The sequence below is a fragment of the Octopus sinensis genome, linkage group LG1 (assembly GCF_006345805.1).
Source record: "Octopus sinensis linkage group LG1, ASM634580v1, whole genome shotgun sequence".
Classification (NCBI taxonomy): domain Eukaryota; kingdom Metazoa; phylum Mollusca; class Cephalopoda; order Octopoda; family Octopodidae; genus Octopus; species Octopus sinensis.
This window is the reverse complement of record NC_042997.1, coordinates 103,573,400-103,581,123: the sequence shown is the minus strand read 5'-3', so window position 1 is coordinate 103,581,123 and position 7,724 is coordinate 103,573,400. Positions and strand designations below refer to the sequence as shown.

The 7,724-nt window shown below is 34.4% G+C and overlaps 1 long non-coding RNA gene across 1 annotated transcript; it reads left to right on the top strand.

Annotated features, from left to right (window-relative positions):
- Window positions 1-1,475: 1,475 nt before the first annotated feature.
- On the top strand, window positions 1,476-7,460 carry LOC118766340. Its single transcript, XR_005002277.1, has 3 exons — window positions 1,476-1,487; window positions 6,798-6,802; window positions 7,328-7,460. It is a non-coding gene; the product is annotated as an uncharacterized LOC118766340 (long non-coding RNA).
- Window positions 7,461-7,724: the final 264 nt, after the last annotated feature.

Genomic DNA, 7,724 nt, shown 5'->3' with positions numbered 1-7,724 from the left:
TCTATTGCATTTCAATCAGTTTTAGGGTTAGGGTTAGGGTATATTTTTTTCTTCAGAAATGTAAATAAACCCAATCTGTTTCTTAAACGAGGGACATATTCATACGGCACAGAATGTTTTCACCTCAATAGACGTCATTGATTGGTTGAAATTGAAGAAATTGAAGAAAAAAAACAACAAGCTATAGAATTTTCTCAATAAAGCCAAGAGAAAAAGATGTTTTATAAACACATTCTACCAGTATACGAAGTTTAAAAGTGTTTAGTTACGTGGAAATTATTTTAAAAAACTGCCGTTCAAACCGAAAAGATCCAGAATATTTACTTACTGATCTCAATATACTGATCGCGAAACATGTTGAATATGAGACATTTATACAAACAGCTCAAATTAAAATTTCATGAGTGTCGCTGACCGACAGAATCTGTAAAGCGACGGAAAAAATACCTTACGGCATTTAGTAATCTCTTTTCACGCTCAATTCCCACAAAAGTTAATTTTGCTATTCGTCCTTTCCTAATTTATTCAATAAAATATTGTAAAAGTGCCAGAAATCATTATTATAACAAAGTAAATGGAAAGCCATTAACAAAGTACTTTACTGTAGTTGATTGCCCCCTTTATGTTCTGAGTTCAAATCTCACCAAGTCCAGCTTTACATTTTATTCATCCAGAGATGAAATTACCTATAAAGATACTGGAGTCAACTTTATCGACTTTATCTCACCCAAAATGTGTGACTTTTACCCGTATTAGAAACTAGTATTCATTCAATAAGTTCTGTAACTGAGACAGAATGGTGAGTTCCTTAAGTGAGGGACAGTAAAACAGGGGACGTCAATTAAGGAGACAATGCATCATCAGTTAATATCGCCATTTATCAGCCGGAAGATGGGAAAAAAATCTTCTCCCGACACTCACTTCTGAAAAAAAATACAAATAAAGTCGTTTCAAACTAAATATACATTTGTGAACAACGAAGCATAAAATGTTGAATCCATTCAAGACAGTATGTACGACTACTAGGTTACAGACAAGAAAAAGTTAGAGAAGGACAAGAAAAGAAGGTAAAGAGGGGAAAAAAAAAAGAGAAGGTAATTAAGGGGTGAAAATTAAAAGCAAAACGGGTCTTTAAGTAAGATAAATAGACGAATAAGAAAAACAAATAATCTTAAAGAGTAAGCCTAGAAACGGCGAAGAGAAGCAGGTGGCATCGAAAATGGGCAGATGATGCCAACCAGGGAACAGAGTGGAAGGACGATGGGCGGCCTAAGCCAAATATGGCAAATATCACGACAGACAGCTAAATCTTTGATGTTCTTAGGTACATGTTTCTTGTCTCGTCATGCGTTTCTTACTGATGTTAACCATTCACTTAAGTTTTTTTGGGGTTTTTTTAAATACATCTAACACGGATTAGTCTTGAGACACCTACTTTCTTTCCTTCGGTAAGAAAAACAGAAAACAATAAAATAAATGAAATATATGTATGTACACACACACACACACACACACACACACATATATATATATATATACATATATATATATATATATATATATATATATATATATATTATATATATATATATATATATATATATATATATGCACCGATGTTCAGGGAATGCCTATGTTTGTGTGTGAATGTTATTGTGTATTAGTTCAAGGATATGACACTGCAAATTTCGCCTTTTGAACATATGCTTAGATTTGGGAAAAAGTGTTTATATAAATACCCGTACACACGCATACACACACACTTGCATATATATCTGCGTGTGTATCTGTATGTATATATATATATATATATATATATATATGTATGTATGTATGTATGTATGTATGTATATACATGCGTGTGTGTAATTGTATGTGTGAATGTGTATATAACATTAATAAATGATTCGAATATAAATACATTTCTAGAACTATACAAATCTACTTAACTACGGGTACATCTCTCACACATGCACACACGAATGTAGATTGACAGATAAGCAGGAATTTAGATAGGTGGATAGACGGGTAAGTTTTCATACTTTTTTAACACCCTAGAATAATACTCCTTGACAATAGCCCATTTGTGCCATGCTTTCCAATTTTCTCTCATTGAAACCCTGTAAAATCAAATACTCTCCTTCATCAACCACGCAATATCTGAAAGTATATATTATAAAATAGTCAGGTTCTGTACTATAGTGGCTATCACACTCGCTTTAGACGCGAGAGGCCCAGGGTTCTGTCCCCAGCAGGACCATCGACGGCTTATTTTTAAACACTGGCGTGGTTGTGTGCTACGAGGCTTACTTCCCAACCACATGGTTCCTGGTTCAGTCCTACTGCGCGGCACCTTGGGCAAGTATCTTTTACTAGAGTCTCGACCCGATCAAAGCCGTGTCAGTGGATTTAGTGGGCGGAAACTGAAAGAAGCCTGTCGTATATCTGTGCGTGCTTGTGTCTTTGTGTCTGTGTTGTCCCCTACTACCGCTTTACAACCGGTGTTGGTGTGTTAACGTCCCCGTAAGTAAGCAATTCGGGAAAAGAGACCGATAACATATTACCAGGCTTTAAAAAACGTATTGGGTCAATACGTTCGCCTAAAAAAGGATTTTCCAATACGGTGCCCCAGCATAGCCGCAGTCTAATGACGGAAACAAGTAAAAGATAAAAGATAAAATACAGGTGCGTGTGTACACGTGTTTAGTTCTATGAAGAAAAGCCTAACTCACAGCCTTTACACTCTCCACATGCTCATGTTTGAGCGAGTGTTTGTGCATATGCAAACGTATGTGTACTCGCGAGTGCATGTAAGTCAAACCTGCATGCCTTTTGGAGTGATGTTTCAAGTCTAGTAGTACATGCAACTATTTCTCTATGTATTTTCTGTTTATTTATCTGTTTATCTGTCTATGTTGCAGTTGGCATTCAATTTAAACCTTTGTAGGTTGCCACTACATGACAAATCATGTTCCTCTATGCTATGATTCGGGTAGTAAACTAAAAAAAAGAATCAAGGGAACGTATTTACTTGAGATTTCTGGGGTGAAATACAGCAAAGATTTAAAATCAGTTTAGCTTAGAGATAAGAAAAGGTAACCTATTTAAGAAAGGCAGAAAAGAACTACAAGCGATGCATAAAACAGGCAGAGAGGGAAGAACAATAAACAATTCGCTCATTGATTAATGGTTGTAATATGTTCGTCAATGAATCTTTGAATTTCTGTTAAGAGAAGTGAACTCAGATGTTGGTATTTATGTTGTAACTGCTTTGTTCTACGCATGACAGTAGTACTATGAAATGAGTTGCAAATGCGCTGCGTGGAGGGTTCGCAACTGATAATTTTTTTCATAGCGCTTACAATACGCAATACAGCGAGCAAAGTATTAAATAATAACGGTTAACAGATATAGATGTATAACCACCCTCGTGCAAGTTGCATGGCACGCGCACACTCGCTCATACAAGCATCCACAAAAATGTAAGCATACGCACAGTGTAGTTTGGTGCACTCACGATCACAAAACAAGGTCGACTTTGCCTTTCATCCTTTCGGGGTCGATTAAATAAATACCGGTTACGCACTGGGGTCGATGTAATCGACTTAATCCGTTTGTCTGTCCTTGTATGTCCTCTGTGTGTTTAGCTCCTTGTAGGTAGTAAAGAAATAGGTATTTCGTCTGTCGCTACGTTCTGAGTTCAAATTCTGCCGAGGTCGACTTTGCCTTTCATCCTTTCGTGATTCGATAAAATAAGTACCAGTTGCTACTGGAGTCGATCTAATCGACTGGCCACCACCCAAAAAATTTCGGGCTTTGTGCCTAGAGTAGAAAGAAAAAAAGTATAAATTATAAAAAAGTATAATATATGCGTGTATGTGTATGTGTGTGTGTGTGGTGTGTGTGTGTGTGTGTGTGTAAGTAATTATGTATGGGGAGAGTCACACTCTTTTAGTGCCTTATTAATTTAACACATACACCGGTCTGGTTTCCACTCATTTATTTATTTATTTTTACAAAAATTTTCTTTGCCTCTTGCAACCTTTTCGGTATTTCCGGTGTGTTAAATCAATAAGGCCCTAAAAAAGAATTACTCTCCCCAGACACGATAAAATATGCTTCAACACACAATTTTGCAAACCAAATGCAAAAGCGAAATATATATATACAGTGGGAGGAAATAAATATTCGTAGATGTCAAAATTCTTTATTTATTTAATTTCTAATGAGCATAAATGGGATATACCAATACTATATTTGCATACACATGCATAAACTAAGAATATGCAAAAGAAACTAATAAATTATAGTAACTAAGGAGTTTATATACAATCATAAATATTTAAGGGTGAAAAAAGCATTCGTACAGAATAAATTTATGATTTTCTATGCCACAAAATATTGTTAAAATAATTTTTTTTACTAGAACTTTCTCGTTTGTTGCAATAATCTTATCAGTTGTCATTTTTAAGTGTCAAAACGCTAGCTTCTTCATTCAGCACTGAGACAACATAAAGTAGTATCGTAATAATGGCGAAAAGTAAAGAACTCACAAATACAGTGAAAAGCTTAATTATTGAACAGTGGAAAGCAGGTAAAAGTTACAGGAAAATATCAGAGACCCTTTGTATTCCATTTTCTACCACATCTTCATTTATTCAAAGATATAAAAAATCGAGAACTGCTGAAAACAGAATAAGATCCAGTGCACCATGCAAGATTTCCACTAGATCTTTAAGAAAAATAATGTGAAGAATCGAAAAAACGCAATGATCACCAGAAGGGAGTTGCAAGAAGATTTGTTAGCTTCAGAGACTAGTGTTACACTATGAATAATCAGCAATGAGCTTCATAGGAATGAACTGAAGTCACGCTCTCCTAGAAAAACTCCGCTGTTGACTAAAAGGCATAGAGATGCCCGTTTAAGATTTGTTTATGAACATAAAGATAAACCTGATACATTCTGGGAAAATGCTTTATGGACAGACGAGTCGAAAATTGAATTGTTTGGACGAAATTCGCGTGGCCATGTTTGGAGAAAAGATGGTACTGCCTATTCGCCGAAAAACACTATTCCTACCATAAAGTTTGGTGGCAACATCATGGTGTGGGGGTGTTTCTCTGCAAATAGTACTGGCAATTTACATGTGATAGACGGTAGAATGAATGCAGAGATGTACCAAAATATTTTGAACAATAATTCATGGGACTCTGTAGAAAATCTCCAGCTTTGTGAAGGGTGGGTTTTACAACAGGATAACGACCCTAAGCACACGGTGAAGGCTACCAATTGAAGATTTGTGGCGTTATTTGAAAATTAAAATTCATTCAAGAGCCCCAACGTGCATTCCAGATTTGAAGAAAATTTGTCAAAAAGAATGGGAAAAAATTCCTAAAGAAACACGCGAGTCATTGATTAAGAACTATAAGAAGAGATTGGTTGAAGTGGAACTGAATAATGGTTATGCTACGAAGTATTAAATCAGAATTATCAGATATTTATGTTCTGTACGAATACTTTTTTCACCCCTGAATATTTATAATTGTATATAAATTCTTTAGTTACTATAATTTATTAGTTTCTTTTGCATATTCTTAGTTTATGCATGTGTATGCAAATATAGTACTGGTATATCCCTTTTATGTTCATTAGAAATTAGATAAATAAAGAATTTTGACATTTACGAATATTTATTTCTCTCCATTGTCTATATATATATATATAAATGTAGAAAGATATATATATATGCATATATATAGATAGATATACATATATATATATATATATATATATATATATATATATATATATATATAATAATAATAATAATATTAGGGAGTAAATCCAAACTTACAGGGAAAAATTCGATTTAGGATTATGTTTTGGTTCATGTTTTTCACTGTTTGATTTGCCTAATAGTGGTTTTATCTCTAATTTAATTAATATGTATATATATACATATAAATATAGTATATATATATATATATATATATATATATATATATATATATACATATAAATATATGTATATATATATATATATATAGATATATATATATATATATATATATATATATATATATATATATATATATATATATATATATATATATATATATCTGCATCAGCTTGCTATAAAAGCAGGTAGTAATTTTACCTCGCAAGTTTTGAAGAGATATATGCATGTTCGATTTTAACAGTTATTTTTCCAAACGTATAATGGAAGTGACAAAGGAGCATATTCGGCATATTTTGCTTTATGAGTTCAATAACTCCAACTACGCAACGGAAAGTGCGAGGAATGTTAATGCAGTATATGGTGATCAGAGAAGAAGCGTAAGCTAGTGTCGACGGTGGTTCCAGATATTCCGAGCCGAAAACTACAGCCTAGAAGACGTGTCGCGTTCGGGAAGATCTGTAGAACTCGACGAGGACGTCCTGCTTACCCTGGTGGAACTATTGAGTAACTAGCAGAGAAGCTTAGATTTGGTCATTCAACCATTCATCGATACCTGCGTGCCATCAGAAAAGTCAGCAAATTGAGTCAATGGGTTCCTCACAAACTTTCCGAGTCTAATCGCGCGCAGAGAATAAACGTGTGTTCTTCTTTGCTGTCACGTCTCACGAATGAACCTCTTTTGGAACGAATAGTGACTGGTTACGAGAAATGGGTTCTCCATAAAAATGCTATATAATGTTATATATATATATATATATATATATATAATATATATATATATATATATATATTTATAACACTTTAATTACAAATCCGGAGTATGGCTGTATGACTTAGATGAGGTGAATTATTTTGAGAATGGCACAATAAAAACGCTCATTAATGAACATTCGTTAAGGTGCATAAATTATTTTTCTTTTGCGCGTGTGTGTGTGTGCCTGTATGTGTGTGTGTGTGTGTGTGTGTGTGTGTGTGTGTGTGTGTGTGTGTGTGTGTGTGTGTGTGTGTGTGTGTGTGTGTGTGTGTGTTTGTGTGAGTGTCTGTTAAGCTTGGAATGGAGTATATTTTAGTTTAGATTGATGACAGCTAGAAACTGTGCGAAGTTGGATGTCATGGAGTAAGATGGTTTTTTAAAATTTTGTGGTAGAACTGTTCGGAGGAAAGTTCTCGAACGAGTTTTATAAAATATTTTAACGATTTGTGCAGATATTTATTAATTATATAGGGAATTAAATCAAACAGTTGATCTCCTTCTGCGTGTATGTGGTTCTTATTCTTTTGGGTAAAATATCGTATTTTGTCATAAAAAAGTTTTTTTTCATTTGAAAGCATTGTTGTATTAATTCGACTCATATATATTAACAAAGGTGTGCTGAAAAGTGCCTGGCTTTAGGAGTATTGCGAAAGGGCTGGTTGGAGGCCCTACATTCTGAGTTCTTTTACAAGGCTTAGAAAAACTGAAGGACCGCTGCAATAAGTGTGTGAATCCGAGAGAGGAATATGTTGAATAGAAGTATAATTAACTGATCCTCTTGTATTTTCTTGTACTAAAAAAAACAGGAACTTTTCAGCACCCCTCATTTGTGTGTGTGTGTGTGTGTGTATACGACAGGCTTTCAGTTTCCGTCTATCAAATTTTACTCCCAGCGTATTAGTCTCTTTTACTCTTTTACTTGTTTCAGTCATTTGACTGCAGCCATGCTGGAGCACCGCCTTTAGTCGAGCAAATCGACCCGGGACTTATTCTTTGTATGCCCAGTACTT